The sequence below is a fragment of the Diabrotica virgifera genome, chromosome 8, assembly GCF_917563875.1.
Source record: "Diabrotica virgifera virgifera chromosome 8, PGI_DIABVI_V3a".
NCBI lineage: Eukaryota > Metazoa > Arthropoda > Insecta > Coleoptera > Chrysomelidae > Diabrotica > Diabrotica virgifera.
The window spans coordinates 92,847,447-92,864,826 of record NC_065450.1 but is presented as its reverse complement, the minus strand read 5'-3'; positions in this window follow the sequence as shown (position 1 = coordinate 92,864,826).

Below are 17,380 nucleotides of genomic sequence, written 5' to 3'. Positions count from 1 at the left end.
TTCCCTGTGGTAGCCCATTTTTTTGGTCCCTCCACCGACTGTTCTTGGACTGAAGCGTTACGTAGAAGCGTCTATTCTGGAGGAGACATTTCACTAACCTTGTTAGTCGGAAATCCTTTGTAGTTTCGTAGAGTTTTGCGAGTAGCTTTTTTAGGTAATCGACATTCATACCTATATAAAAATTGTCAGTTGTCAGTACAGGTTAAAAAGGATCGTAGTCTGCAAGCAAGTAACTCGATCTAACCTAATTTGTTATCATTTATCATTTCCTGTTCGTAAAATAAAATAATTTTGAAAATGTATTTTGTTTTTTCAATAAAAATATTCTTTAAGTGATATTTTCGGGCCCCATTAAAATGCGGGCCCGAGGCATGGGCCTCATGGGCCTAGTGGTAAAATAGGCCCTGGCTATACGTTTCCAGTTATTAGTTCAATTATTCCATTTTCAGTAAATTTGATTTTAAATGAATTTCAGTGAATTTAATTTAGTTCTGATCCCACTATTCTTATGCTGCGATGAAGAAGAAGGCGATGTTGTCGATTTCCCGTCGAATGCACTTTGCAATTGTTATTTTGCACTTCTTTAATTCTCCTTTTTACAGTTGTATTTTTGCCGCTCTTGTTCATAATATGTATTGATTTTTTATAATATTAAAAACATAATTTAATATTTCTTCAGTTTCAAAAATTGGCTGTCCTCTAAAATTTGCTGCCCTGGGCGACCGCCCAGTTCGCCCACCCCTGGGGCCGGGCCTGAATCCATCTTCTGTATACTAGAGAAGTTCCCCCTAAACATCATAAAAACCAAAACTATTGAAAACATCTACAAAAACAAAATTGAAATGAGAATAATAGATAAATAACTTACAGAACCTACGGGTATAGACAGCGGAATATTAAGCAACGGACTTATTAAGCCCTATGCTCATCAATTTAATATCATGGATGCAATCATTTAAAGTGTCAAAAAGGAAGAGGATACAGGATGGGAAACAAAGAAGTTTAAATACTTTGTTACGCAGACTAGGCAATATTGACAGCACAGGATGAAGATAGTCTGCTAAGAGTAATTAACATATTTAACATAAGAACAAAACAATGTAATATAACAATCTCAATTCAGAAAACTACAACAATAATAATCAACAAAGAACCAATCCGATGTAAAATAAAAGTTGATGGCAGCAGTATTAAACAAATAATGGAAATAAAATATCTACTTTGTAGTTACACTGTCCAGCTATGGAGACCAGGACACAGAAGTGAGAGATCAAGTACAAAAAGCGAATGGACGTCTACAGTGCGATAAATACGCGTCATATAATATAATATACAAAAGTGAACTACATTGAATTATATATAATAAATAAAATTAAAGAACTTCAGCAACAAGGAAAGTCTGTTAAGTTAGCATGGGTTAAAAGCCACTGTGGAATAACTGGAAATGAAATGGTAGATGAATTGGCTAAAAACGCGGTGACAAAAGGAGTATTAACACATTATCTTTGTACATCTGGAGATATTGAATCAGATTTATTCAAGGAGCTTAAGAAAGAATGGAAAGAAAGGTATATTGATGAGAACATAAATACAGGAAATCACTACAGATCAATCAGAAACTATATCACAGATAAACCTTGGTTTTCTAAAATGGAGTCGACAAAGGATATGACAAGAACCATATGCAGAATGAGATTTAACCACTGTCTTACACCATCATATATATTTAAACTTAATATAGCTGATAGCCCTCAATGTATTTGTGGTCACTTTGGTAACCTACAACACAAAATTTTGACCTGTTCTCTTATTTCTAATAAAGTTAATATGTTTTTAAATTCACTGTATTCTTTGTCTGATGTCCACCATCCCATTAATTTAAATTATTTATTAACATTAGAAAATAATGAGTTGGTATATCGACTATTGTATAAACATATTTTAGATATTAAACTTAAGTTGTAATTGTAAAATATAGTTTAAGTATTTCTTGTAAATTGTTATATATTAAAAGAAAAAAGAAAAGAAAAAAAATATATAAAAAAAAATAATAGAAAAAAATATATAATAAAAAAAATATACAATAAAAAAATGAATGACGAACTTGGACAGTCCATAGTAAAAAGCTTTCGAATGAAGTAGAGGGCTAAAGAAGAAAAGAAGAATGTTGCAGTTTTTACTGTGGAACTCTGAGAACATCATTTAGAAAAAAATAAATAAAAAAAATATAATATAAAAAATTATTAAAAAAAATCCAAAAATAATTATTTATTAGTAGAATTGTTTATTAGAGATTAATATTAGTATTAGTTTTAGGATAAGATACGAAAAAATGACTAATAAAATAAAAAATATTAAAATTGGCGAATGGATTTAGTGTCCGCAGTCATATAAACCCAAATAAACAACAATAATATAATATATTACGACAACACTAAAATAGAATGAATGAAACTAAATAAAAAATGTCTAATTTATATAGCAAAGAAATTGCTTCTAGGGAACATTCAACGAAGTCCTGGAGGTTTCCACGGTAGGCACGATTTGGGCAGTCTGAAATACAATGGCTTATGTTCTGTCTAAATGATCCGCAATCGCACTGTGGACTTTCCACACGACCCTATTTGTACAGCGAATTATCACATTTACCATGTCCGGTGTACGTATTAAGCGATTAAGCCTCGCCCAGGTGGGCCGGGACAGATTTGATCCGATGAAATCTTTAGTTGGAGTGGATATCTGAATATATAATCTGATTCTCTTGTTGACATCCATCTTGTTGACCATTGCCAATGTATATCACAAGAATCACCAATTTTTCAGGCAGATCTGGTTGGAAGATTTGTAGATCTCAGTCGCTGGTGCTGTTTTGTGATGTGTAGTACCTAGATATATCTTGATGGGTTGGTAATTGTACGTTGGCTAAAATTTTCTGGTACTGTCTCACTAATGCTGCTCTCATCTGTTACTAGATCCATTCTGTCAAAACATTAATGTTTTAAAAGGCAACTTTTAGCAGTCTAAGTAGAAGACTTTCCGAAAACGACCTACGCCCTGGAAGAGCACCCACTGGCTCATTATTGACCAAAGACCATAGAAGGCAAAGCCATTTTGCTCGTGTGAACATGTTGTTTGGAATAATGACGATTGGGGAAGAATATTGTTCACTGATGAATCCAGATACCGTCTTTTTTCTGATGACAGGAGAAACAGAGTGTACAGAAGGCCTGAGGAACGCTACGCACAGTGTAACACCATAGGGACTGTACAGATTGTACAGTACAGTATGCCGGCGGCTCGGTAATGGTGTGGAGTGGGATTAATTTGGAGGCTCGTACGGAATTAGTCAGAATAGATCGAGGGCGGCTTACACATAGACATATTAACCGTAGACAAGGCATACTGAGCAAAAAAGCGTAATGCGGAAACAGTCGATCGGTGGTCTATCTATCTCTTTTTACTAAGCGATCCCGATCATGTGACAGACAAAGATGGCTAGACCACCCAATACCTAATATTTCTGTTACACTCCGAGGCACAGAGCGGCCCATACCTTGCCTAATCTACGAGTTATTATATCTGTGGGCTTATAGACCAGGGCGCATCTGTAAAAATATTAGTACATTTGGACGTTGAGAGGTGACTCAAATTTTTTTGCAGAAATTGCTTGAAAATAACTCAAATAATAATATTTGAGTTATCCTCCCTCTCAAAAAGGTCCGGAACATTGTTTAAATAATCAAAATGTCAAAAAATGAAGGAAAATTTCGATTTTTTTCTTCGTTTTTTGGTTATAACTTTAAAAGTATTCATTTCCAAGAAAACTTGTACTAACATAAAAGTTGCGTAATTAAATTTCCAACAATATAGAGTTGGTTAAAAATTTAAAAAATAGTCACCCTTGTTGCAAAATAGCAATTATTGCGAAAAAAACATACAAAAACAAGTATTCGCATTTTACGTTTTTCAACCATTTATACTACACTTAGGACCTTCATATTTCATTCACAGAAACTTTATGATACAGTAAAACAATACTGTAAATTTAATTAAGATTAGTTAAATAGATTTTGCAAAATAAATTTTGCAATCCAGCTTTCGCAAAAAAAAATCATTTTTTCAAAATGTTACAGGACTGAAAATAAAGCAGATAGCAAGTTGAATTTTTTTTGCTTATAGAAGTGTACTGTACCTTTCATTTGCAATTTGCAAAACTAAAATCGATTAACTACCACGGCGTCAGGAATTTTTTTAAATAAACATTAATTATTGGTGCTACGCGCAGGACAGCGGATAGTTTGCTCTGATTGGGCATTCCAATGACCTTTGATAATGATTGGTACATTTTAATTTTTATTATACTTCGATATAAATAAATAAATTTGTTTATTGCAAAATAAAAACACATACCCTATCCTTTGAAATAACACTTTTTTTAGCAAAAACTTTATTGGTTGATATATTTTATATATATATATTGGTCAATAATAAAATTAGTTTGATTTTTGTGGAATTAAAATATTAAAATACAACAAAATATAGAGTAAGAAAATAATATATTAGATAAAGATTGGAAGAAATTTTGGTGGAAATCAACTTGTGTGAATTCTACACCGCTGTCCTGCGCGTAGAACCAAAAATTAATGTTTATTTAAAAAATTTCCTGACGCCGTGGTAATTAATCGATTTTAATTTTGCAAATTGCAAAGGAAAGGTACAGTACACTTCTATAAGCAAAAAAAAATTCAACTTGCTCTCTGCTTTATTTTCAGTCCTGCAACATTTAAAAAAAATGAATTTTTTTTGCGAAAGCTGGATTGCAAAATTTATTTTGCAAAATCTATTAAACCGATCCTAATGAAATTTAAAGTGCTATTTTACTATATTATAAAGTTTTTCTGGGTAAAATATGAAGGTCCTAAGTGTAGCATAAATGGTTGAAAAACGTAAAATGCGAATACTTGTTTTTGTATGTTTTTTTTCGCAATTATTGCTATTTTGCAACAAGGGTGACTATTTTTTAAATTTTCAACCAATTCTATATTGTAGGAAATTTAATTACGCAACTTTTATGTCAGTACAACTTTTCTCAGAAATGAATAGTTTTAAAGTTATAATCAAAAAACCAATAAAAAATCGAATTTTTCCTTTCATATTTTGACATTTTGATTATTTAAACAATGTTCCGGACCATTTTGAGTGGGAGGATAACTTAAATATTATTATTTAAGCTATTTTCAAGCAATTTCTGCAAAAAAATTTGTGTCACCTCTCAACGTCCATCTCAAAACAGATCCGCCCTGGACTATTACATCGCACACAGTAGTGCAGTCAGTGAGGGTATTTGGTTCCTAATTCCATCCTACTGCATCAATTTACTTGATATTTTCACTGTAAGTGGGGAATAGATCAAGAAACAAATTCTACCTTATATCGTATGGCGCTTTTATCTTGGGGTTGTTCCCACCCCTGCTCGGTGGTGGAAAATTTTTTGGACAAAATAACGGAAGTGGCTAGAGAATCTAATTCTAAGTTAAAACTGTTCTATAATTTTCTTTAAAAACTTTAGGAGTTATTCGTGGTTGAAAATTTGCCATTTTCATTGAACCTTTTCAGGCGGTTTTTTGTGAATACCGTAACAATTATGCATCTAGCGAAAAAATGTAAAAGGGCCATTCCATTTCAAATCACTCAATTTTGGAGCAAAAAAAATTTTGGACCTCCGATTTGTCTGAAAATTGGTATATAGCTTCTACGGGAATTAAAAATAAGATATTTAAGGTCAAAAATTTTCTTCTTCTTTTTTTCTCAAAATGTTATTTTATGCGATTTTACAGTGATTTGGTGTTTATTTATACAAATTTGCATTTTCTATCGTAAAGTATCAATGGAAAACATAATATTTTAATAGAAGGGACTCAAAACTGTCATTATGTGGCATTATAATAAGTTACTTTGATTCAAAACAAGCTTTTGATCAAATTTTATAGTGTAGAAAACGTTAAAATACCGTTTTTTACATTTTTCTCCATTCCCAAAATACATCATAATCGATTTGGCTGAAAATTTGCCAACAGATAGACAAAACATAGGACTTTAAGTGGTGAGAAGGATTTGAATTATATTACAATACCAAAAAAGTTACATGCAATATTATAGTCAAAAATATAGGCGTCTACTGTAAGTACAATTAACTCGAAAATATCGACCTCACGACAAAAATTGTTAAAAAGAAATTGTAATAATTGTAAATACGATTTATTTGGAACAATTTCAGTTCCTACCATTTTTGTCGAAAATTTAAAAATGGCGGAGATATTGAGCAAAACAGGTTCTCCTTTAAAATCAAGATGGCTGCTAACGTAACGGAGGAATTCATTCGTGATTTTAAATTTAGGCTACTATTGACTCCCCTAAAGATCAGAAAAATAAAATTTTGGGCAGCTCGGCATTCAAGGTCAAATGCTATCCCGACTGGACTAATATATACTTTTGAGTCTGATATTACTGCATGTAACTTTTTTGGTATTGTAATATAATTGAAATCCTTCTAACCACTTAAAGTCATATCTTTTGGCTATCTGTGGACAAATTTTCAGCCAAATTGATGATAATGTATTTTGAGAATGGAGGAAAATGCAAAAAACGGTATTTTAACGTTTTTTACACTATAAAATTTGATCAAAAACTTGTTTTGACTCAAAATAACTTGTTATAATGCCATATAATGACATTTTTGAGTCCTTTCTATTAAAATATTATGTTTTTCATCGATACTTTACGACAGAAAATGCAAATTTGTTTAAATCAACACCAAATCACTGTAAAATCGCATAAAATAACATTTTGAGAAAAAAGAAGAAGAAGATTTTTTGACCTTAAATATCTTATTTTTACGTCCCGCAGAAGCTATATACCAATTTTCAGACAAATCGGAGATCCAAAATTTTTTGCCTGAGTGATTTGACATGGAATGTACCAAAACATTTTTGTAGTTTAGGTATGAATAACCAAAGAGATTCATTGTTTCATAAAAGTTCTAGTTATAATAATTTTTTTGGTACATGCTCAAAACGGTGTATTCAACTTAAAATAACAGAGGAATGGTCGATTTTAGCGGTATAATACGGTACACGACAATTAGACCGAAATCATTAGACCGAAAGCAGTAGACCGAACTCATTAGACCGAAAAGCACTTTACCGAAACCTCACTAGACCGAACAGCATTAGACCGAAATGGTAAAGAAATTTAACAAGTTTGCAGTAAATTATGCTAAGATTTTGTATATCTGCCTTTTTGTTTATTGTATTTTTTTGTATTATTTTATATATAGACTGTGTAAATTGTTACTCTGTACAGTCTGATATGAAATAATTTTCATCCGTTACACAAATTAGTGAAAGTAAAAATAAATTAAGGGTAGAGTGACGTTAACACCATTTTAACTGTTTATAATAACCATACAAATAACATTTAGTCTTCTCTCTTTTACTGCGACTAGTAAAAAGAACTGCTTTTCGGTCTTCTGCTATTCGATCTAGTGAGGTTTCGGTAAAGTGCTTTTCGGTCTAATGAGTTCGGTCTACTGCTTTCGGTCTAATGATTCCGGTCTCTTTACAGTAAACCGTATAATACTACTAATACTATATACCTGTTGGGTTATTACTGTACTGATTTATTTATTTGTGAACTATTACGCGAATTGACTTTTAATTATTATTAAATAAATAAAAGACTCACTTGAAATTGTTTAATTTATAACACTTACAATTTAACACTTAATTTTACAACAATATATCTAATTTATTTTACACTTACATACTAACTTATTTAATTCATTTGCAAATATTTATTTATCTACTTTAAAAATACATTTCAAATCCGTTCACAAAAACGTAACAATATAATATCGCGTCGAAATTAGTAACTGACTGCCTGCTGCTTAAAAATCATCCGCTTATATAGATACGGCTCTGCTTCGAGAACATTTGGAACGCCGGAGGCAGGTCTCCGCCTATCATCGGGAAAATTCTGGATTAGCGGAGACATTACTCGTCGATGACGTGTCGCCGTTGTTTGTTCACTGCTAGGGGCAGGGCCGGCCTCAGTTAGAAATTCGTCACATTGCCCCCTCCTTAAAAGATGGTTCCTCCTGGAACCTTGTCAGGACTGGAACTGGATGCTGGTATCGGCAACTGGACCCTCTTTTACAACTTCCAGTTGTATAAAAGTGGCAGGGGACGGTCTTCGCTCCGCACCAGTAACTATGCGGATTGCAACAGACTAACACCCGGACCTCGGTGTCTTTAAACATTTCTTCTACCATATTTCGGATAACTCTCCAGTCTAACTGGCGGCATTCTAACTTTGGCATGGCTAACTTTTGCACGTCGGACTCCAAAACGTGTTCTCTCAATTGAAATAATGCATCCCATACATTTTGGTAGGTAGGTTGGTCATGGATAGTGTCTTTTGTTACCAGATAGAATAGGTAACGTGATGCATCTTGGAGTTTCAATGCTTTGCCAGGAGCTGGCAGTTGGCATTGAAGTTCTGCAACTCGACCAAACTTCCTTCGAAAGGCGGATGCCAACCCTCGTGCGTCTTTGATACTGGCCGGGATGGTATGGGCCAGTGAATAGTCATCGCGAAGTGCGAGTAGATCTCGCTTTTTTTCATTGGTAACACCATGTCTCGCTTTACCGGTACCTCCATATGCCCCCATGAACTCCTCGAACGTGAGGTCAGGTATTTCTCGAACTTGGTTTACTTCCACTTCATCATCTACGTCGTGGTCTCCCTCGTACGGCGCCAACAGGTTATGGTGGACTATCATCGGCTTTCCCCTAGGAATCTTGCTTATTCGGTAGATAACGTCATTAATTTTCTTGACAATGAGATACGGACCTTCCCAGAACTGCTGCAACTTGGGAGAACAACCTGTTCGCTTCTTTGGATTATAAAGCCAGACTTTGTCGTTCTCCCTGAAACATCCCTTCTCGGCTTGGGTATCGTATCGTTTCTTCATTCGGTCGCTAGCGATTTAAAGATTAGAACGGACCAACTCATGTATATCATCCATTCTTCTTCGCAATTCATTCACGTAATGATTCACGCAAACTCTAGATCACAGGGTAGACGCATCTCACGTCCAAATAGGACTTTTGCTGGTGTTTGGCCCGTTGATTCATTAACAGCAGATCTATAGGCCATTGCGAAGAACGGAAGGTACTGGTCCCAGTCTCGTTGGTGATTGGACACCATCTTTGTCAAATACTTGCCGACTGTCCTATTCATACGCTCCACCATTCCATCCGATTGTGGGTGATAGGCCGTAGTTCTTGTCTTCTTCATGCCTAGTCTATCACAAATTCCCTGAAATAGATCGCTCTCAAAGTTCCTTCCTTGGTCACTATGGATCTCCAGAGGCACTCCGAATCGGCTGATGCAGTCTTTGATTAACACATCTGCAATAGTGGCGGCCTTCTGGTCTGGAATTGCGTAGATCTCAACCCATTTCGTGAAGTAATCCATGACCACCAACATGTATTTGCATCCATTGTCACTTTCTGGAAATGGCCCGGCAATATCCAAAGCTATTCTTTCAAACGGACTTCCAACATTGTACTGTCTCATAGGAGCCTTCCTTTTCCGGTAGGGTCCATTACTTGTAGCACAGGTAGTACATTTCTTACACCAGTCCTTCACATCGTCGGAACTATTCATCCAATAAAATCGTTCCCGAATTCTCTGAAGGGTCTTCTTTACACCAAAATGCCCTCCTGATGGACTGTCGTGTAACTGACGAAGTACTTCGGCTACTCTGCTCTTTGGAATCACCAACTGCGTTCTCCTCACTGAACCATCATCATTTTCTATTACTCGTTTAAGCAAGCTGTCTTCCAAGATAAATGAGTCCCACTGGGCCCAATACGTCTTAACTACTGAGCCTAGGCTTGATATTTCTTGCCAAGATGGTCGACGATTTTCTTCTTTCCATTTTCGAATCTTCTGTAAAATGGATCTTTTTCTTGTTCTTCCTTGATCTTGGTAGGCGTCCACTCGTCGTTGACCACTGTTGTTCTTAGTACTGCTGCTTCCTTTGACTCTGTTTTGTTGCAATGGGAACATTCTGCTGGGCACGGCCTTCTAGATAGGGAATCAGCGTTCCTGTGGCTAACTCCGGCCCGATGCTCGATCTTGAAATCGTATTCCTTGAAGTCGTTCAATCCATCTGGCTATCTGACCCTCTGGATTCTTAAACTGCATTAACCATTTAAGGGCGGCATGGTCGGTTCGGATTAGAAACTTCCTTCCGTAGAGGTATTGCTAGAAGTGTTCCACTGATTTTACTACTGCTAGAAGTTCTCTTCTCGTGACGCAATAATTTCGTTCAGGTTTTGAAAGCACTTTACTAAAATATCCAAGGACTCGTTCCTGTCCTCCTTGAATCTGCGACAGCACTCCTCCAATTCCCACATTACTTGCATCCGTATCTAAGATGAACTCTCCTTCTGGCAGTGGATACCCTAATATTGGCGCTGTAATTAAATGCCTCTTCAATGTTTCAAAGGCCGTTTGGCAGTCTCCATCCCAGCAATAATCCCTTGCTTCCTCTGTAAGTCGCGTTAATGGCTTAGCAATATCTGCAAACTTCTTAATGAATCTACGGTAGTATGTACATAGTCCCAGAAAACTTCTCACTTGATGTTTTCTTGGGGTTTAACATTAACTGGGCAGCTTTAAGTCGATTAAAAACGTCTTCTAAATTCTTCAGGTGGTCTTCAAACGTCTCCCCCAAAACGATTATGTCGTCTAAATACACCAGGCATGTTTTCCAAGATAACCCTCTCAACACATTTTCCATAAGCCTCTCAAATGTCGCAGGAGCATTACAGAGTCCAAACGGCATAACGTTGAATTCCCATAATCCAGATCCTGTCGTGAAGTCCGTCTTCTCCTTGTCCACTGGATCCATTTCTACCTGCCAATATCCAGACTTCAAGTCCAACGTAGAAAACAATTTACTTCCAGCCAACGTGTCCAACGTGTCGTCGATCCGAGGCAGAGGATAACTATCTTTCTTGGTAACATTATTCAACAAACGGTAGTCCACACAGAACCTCGTAGTTCCATCTTTCTTCTTGACCAGGACCACCGGAGAGACCCATGGGCTCGTAGAAGGTTCTATCACCCCGTCTTTCTTCATTTCTTGAACAATCCTTTCAGCTTCCTCTCTCTTTGCTTGTGGTAATCGTCGAGCTGTTTGACGAATTGGCCTAGCGGTACCAGTGTCAATTTTATGTTTGACAACTGTCGTTCTTCCTGTCTTTCCTCCTTTCGGTATGAATATGTCACGATATTGCCTAAGAAATTCCCTTAATTTTCTTTTTACCATTTGATTTAGAGACTGGCCTGCAACTGCAACCATTTGGTCGAACTTGTCGTTGGAATTATCTGATGTTGTCGTCTGACGGATTATGGACGTCACGGGCACACAAGTTCCTACTTTTGTCTCCTTCTTGATGGTCACTGGGTAGTCATTAACATTAATCAATCTCACGGGAATTTTTTTAGCAGAAGTAACCAATTCCTTTCCAATTATGATTCCCCGGCCAACCTCCTCGTCGTGGTTCCATGGCTCCATCATAACAGGTGTTCCTTCTTCTACAATTCCCTGTAGCCGCGCTACGATGATCGTTTCACTCCTCGCAGGCACAACTGTATCTTCTTTAATGGCTGCTAGCACAGTGCTGTCATTATGTGGATGAAGAAATACCTCCTCATTGCCCACTTTGATTACCCTGTTCTTAAAATCCAATTGAAATCCATGCAAATTCATTACGTCCATTCCTAATATAGCATCTTCTTCGATGTCTGCAACTATGACAGTATGGACGAACTTTTCTGCTCCAATCCCTAATTGTATCTGGATTTCTCCGTGGGTGTTGGCATTTTCACCTGTGGCAGTCCGCAGTCGCAACCTCGTTGGTAAGAGTTTCTTACGGCTGTTTATAACTGACGGTCGTATAATGGTCCTGGTCGCTCCGGTATCCACCAACAATGTATACTTTTTACCATTTATTTATCCATCTACATATACACTATCTTCACGACATTTCAAAGAAGCTATTAGTATGAGAGAGTCTTTGGAAAAGTTGCGGGTCAAAGCTGCCCCCCTAAGGCCGACCCGTTCTAGTTTTCCTGCTGGTGAGTCTCTTGATTGTTATTGTACCTAGGGTACTTACATGAACTCCGTACGTGTCCCATTTCACCACAATTCCAGCACCTTATGGTCTTCGTTTTCTTGTATGAAATGCCCTTTATCATATTGACAATCTGGTGTAGTTTATCTTCATCCTCTTGATCTTTCACAGTCCTAACTTTACTGTACCCGCCAGAGGCCTGGGTAGCTGATTCGTATTCGAGGGCGGCAGACAAGACATCGACCAGCGTCTTGTGACGAGCTTCTTCTTCTTCTTTGAGTGCCTCTCCTATCGGAGATTGGATATCATTAGGGCGATTCTAATTTTATTTACTGCTGTTTTGAACAATTCGTTAGTGGTACAGCCAAACCACTCTCTCAAATTTCTCATCCAGGACATTCTTCTACGGCCTGGATTTCTTCGTCCTTGGATTTTTCCTTGCATTATATTTTGTAGGAATGTGTACTTTTGTCCTCTCATCAGGTGGCCTAAGTATTCAAGTTTTCTCTTTTTTATACTCCGTAGAACTTCTGGCTCGTTATTTATTCTGCGTATTACTTCTTCATTTGTAATTTTATCCACCCAACTTATTCGTAGTATACGGCGGTAGCACCACATCTCAAAGCTTTCAAGATTTTTAATATTCCTCTGTTTAAGAGTCCATGACTCAACACCGTAGAGCAAAGTACTGAATACATAGCATTTTAACATTCTAGTTCGTAGATGAATACTAATATCACGATTACAAAATAATTTTTTCATTTTTATAAAAGTAGACCTGGCAATTTCAATACGTCTTTTTATCTCGTGATTTTGGTCACCTGTTTCATTGATAAGGGTTCCCAAGTATTTGTATTCGTTTACTTTTTCAAGTTGGGTACCGTTTATTGTGATACTAGTGTCATTTATTGGATTCTTACTGAAGGTCATATATTTGGTTTTTTTGACGTTCATCCTTATGCCGTAGTGATTACATATCTCATTCATAGTTTCAACTAAATGTTGTAGATCTTCCGCTGTTCCTGCCATTATCACAGTATCGTCAGCATATCGAATGTTATTGATAACTTCTCCATTGACTATTATCCCTTCGTTTGCATATGAGAGAGCTTCTTGGCATATTTGTTCGCTGTAGATATTAAATAAGAGCGGTGACAATATACAACCCTGTCGTACTCCTCTACGTATTTCTATTTCGTCCGATGTTTGTTCTTCTATTTTTATATTAGCTCGCTGATTCCAGTACAGATTTAATATTATTTGTATGTCTCTGGTGTCAATGTTCTTACTCTCCAGGATTTCTTTGAGTTTACTGTGGCGTACTTTGTCAAAGGCCTTTTCAAAGTCTATAAAGCAGGCGTGTACCTCTTGGTTAATATCTAGGCATCTCTGTGTTAGAACGTTCAAGGCAAAGAGAGCATCCCTTGTACCTAATCCTTTTCTGAATCCCATCTGTGTATCGTTAATATCGATGTCTAGTTTTTGATAGATTCGGTTGTGAATGACTCTAAGAAATATTTTAAGCAGGTGACTCATCAAGGAGATTGTTCGATGATCTGAACATTGCATTGCCTTAGTTTTCTTCGGTATGGTGACAAACGTAGACAGCAACCATTCTTGCGGTATTATACCAGTAGGTACTGTATATTGTATTGAATATATGCAATATTATGGTTACGGATTTATCATTCAAAAGCTTCAGCAGTTCTGTAGGGATTTCATCAGGTCCGTTTGCTTTTCCATTTTTAGCGTTTCTTATTGCGTATTCTACTTCTTCTTTCAATATGTCTGGCCCAGTTGCATTGATTATCTGAGTTAAGTTGTTTCTATCGTCTTCAAATAATTCATTCAGGTATTCTGTCCATCTTTTTATTTTATTCTCTAGATCTACAATAAGATTTCCATCTTTGTCTTTAAGTTTACCTATTTCGCATTTCTTTATGCTTCCTGTTATCTCTTTTACTTTTTTGTGCATATTGAACGCATCGTACTTTTTCTCATAGGTTTCCATTTCTTCACACTATCCACGCCTCTTGGGCTTCTTTTATTCTCTTTTTTATGTGTTTGTTTATTTCTTTGTATTTGTCTAGGTAATTCTTCATCTTTCTTCTTTGTTCCATCAAGTCTAGTATGTCCTGTGTCATCCACCCCTTGTTCTTTGTTGTTGTTTTTGTCAGATGTTTCTTTCCTGCTGTTTGTATAGCTGTATTTATGTACTTTAATTTTTGGTTAACGTTATCCGTATCATTAATTTGTTGTTGCACTGAACTGAGGTTTTCATTTATTTCTTCTCCTGTTTCTTGTCGTATATTTTTATTTCTAAGTTTATCTAAATCTAGTGTCTTTCTGTGTGGTCTCCTAATCTTTTTTGGTCTCGCCTCTATCACAGTAACTACCGGGTTATGATCTGAGCCTATATCAGCTCCTGGGTACGTCTTAGTACATTTAACAGCATTACGATACCTCCTTGCTATCAGAATGTAGTCTATTTGATTTCTCACTATTTTTTCTTTGGTATGTTGTGGAGATGTCCATGTATATAATGGCCTAGGAGGTAATTTGAACGAGCTAACCGCAGTGTTCTTTGCATTTCATGATCACGAAGGCCATCAATGAATGTTTGAACAGCCAACTTTTCCATCATGTCTTCGGGAGCTGTTGGATATGCGTACCGTACTAACCTGGCAATATCGACCTCGTATTCTTGAAGAGCTTCATCTTTCTTTTGTCTTCGATTTTTAAACTGGGACTGATAGACATGCTCTAAATGTTCGTGTCCGTATCGCATATTCAGTCTCTTTTTAAGCTGCTCGAAGTCATCGGTCTCCTCTACGGCTATGGTCTGGAGGACATCCAAAGCGTCGCCTCGAAGAGCAATAGTGAGGTTTACAGCCTTTTCTTTTTCGGACCATCTGTTCGCTCTGGCCGCCGATTCGAACTGTTTCATGTAGTTGTTCCAAGATGACCTTCCGTCGAAATTTGGCACCTTAACACGAGCATGACCTACACTCCCTTCAACTATCGACCGTGGCTCCAATTTGTATTTGGTTTCATCATCTTTAATGTCTGTTAAGATGGATTCCATCCCTTTGTCTACTTTCTCCGTTTCCTCCATTTTCTTTTCTATTTCCTTGATCTTTTCTTCAAAAGTAGATTTTATGGACGATATCTTGTCGTCAAAATCCGAAGTGACTTTAGAGATCTCGTTAGTCATCTTGCTTTCAAGGGATGAAATATCACCCGAAACTTTCGAAATTTCACTAGAAACTTTGTTCTCTAACGATATAATGTCTGTCGAAACTTTCAAAACATCCGAGGAAACTTGGGAGATTTCACTAGAAACTTTTTTTTCTAACGATGTAATGTCTGTCGAAACTTTAGAAACATCGGAGGAAACTTTCGAAACATCCGAGGAAACTTGGGAGATTTCACTAGAAACTTTGTTCTCTAACGATGTAATGTCTGTCGAAACTTGGGAGATTTCACTAGAAACTTTGCTCTCTAACGATGTTATTGACGAAATTAAAGCAGCATGCTTGTCTTCAAACACGTAAGTTTCTGGATCATGACCCTATTCTTTTAGTGCGTTCTTCAGACGTTCAACTAGATCAGCCTTTTTGCCAGTAGAACTCAGGTCCCTTTCTTCCAATTCAAGTCTCAGGTCTGCAATTGTTAGCTTACACAAGGAAGGCATGATCACACACTTTATTTATTACGATTTATATTTAGTTATTATTAAAGATTCCACACTCTATTAAACCGAGCTTATATTACTTATTTATTTTTTATCCACTTCTGATCACCAGTTGTTGGGTTATTACTGTACTGATTTATTTATTTGTGAACTATTACGCGAATTGACTTTTAATTATTATTAAATAAATAAAAGACTCACTTGAAATTGTTTAATTTATAACACTTACAATTTAACACTTAATTTTACAACAATATATCTAATTTATTTTACACTTACATACTAACTTATTTAATTCATTTGCAAATATTTATTTATCTACTTTAAAAATACATTTCAAATCCGTTCACAAAAACGTAACAATATAATATCGCGTCGAAATTAGTAACTGACTGCCTGCTGCTTAAAAATCATCCGCTTATATAGATACGGCTCTGCTTCGAGAACATTTGGAACGCCGGAGGCAGGTCTCCGCCTATCATCGGGAAAATTCTGGATTAGCGGAGACATTACTCGTCGATGACGTGTCGCCGTTATTTGTTGACTGCTAGGGACAGGGCCGGCCTCAGTTAGAAATTCGTCACATACCTTTTGTAGTGCTTGAAAAGACCTTTAAAACGAACACTGTTAAAATGTCGATTACATTCAAAGTAAGCGAGGTATGGTGCAAAAATAATTGATGACTAATTTATTTTAAGGAAAAATGAGAAGTATTTTTAACCCCTCATCCACTAGAATTTAAATGCATTGTTTATAATAAAAGGTATTGTAGAAAAAACTTTGCACGTACTATAATAAACGGTATTGTAGAAAGAAGTGTTATTTCTATGTTCAAAAAGTTGGACGGATTTAAAATGAATACCTGGTTTTTGCAAAAAGTAAAATAAAATCTTCCTTTTTTTGCTAGTAACTCGAAAATGATAAAAAATACAAAAGAAAGATAGGTACAGTACAAAAAGGTGGGGTTTTTTCAGATAACAATTTTGTTTTGTCTTTCATTATGTATACAGTGTATACATAATACAATTATGTACACAGTATACTGTATCATTTTCGAGTTATATGGAGAAGGAAGCTTTTTAAGAAAATTTAAAAATGCGATCTATAATTAAATTATCATAAGATCATCATAAGATCAAATTTTGATCTTATTTTTTTCAAAAACTGTTTATACAGCGTGTCTACTTAAGTTGGAAACATATTGGAAACTTTTTTATTATTAATTTTACGAAAAAAAGTTATTCTTCATAAGATTCAGTCATCGTATATCAAATTCTATCAATATTGTACGAGGTCTGTCAAAAAATATGAATTTCGTTCAAGGGTAAAGTACCTTTATTTCTCTGAATATGGAAAATTCTTATTATGAAAAGTTGTTTGGAATTTAAAACCAAGATCAAATATCCAATTACACGCTTCCAATTAAAAAAAAAATCAAGTTTTTCTCAAATTTATGGATACTTCGTTTTTATTTATT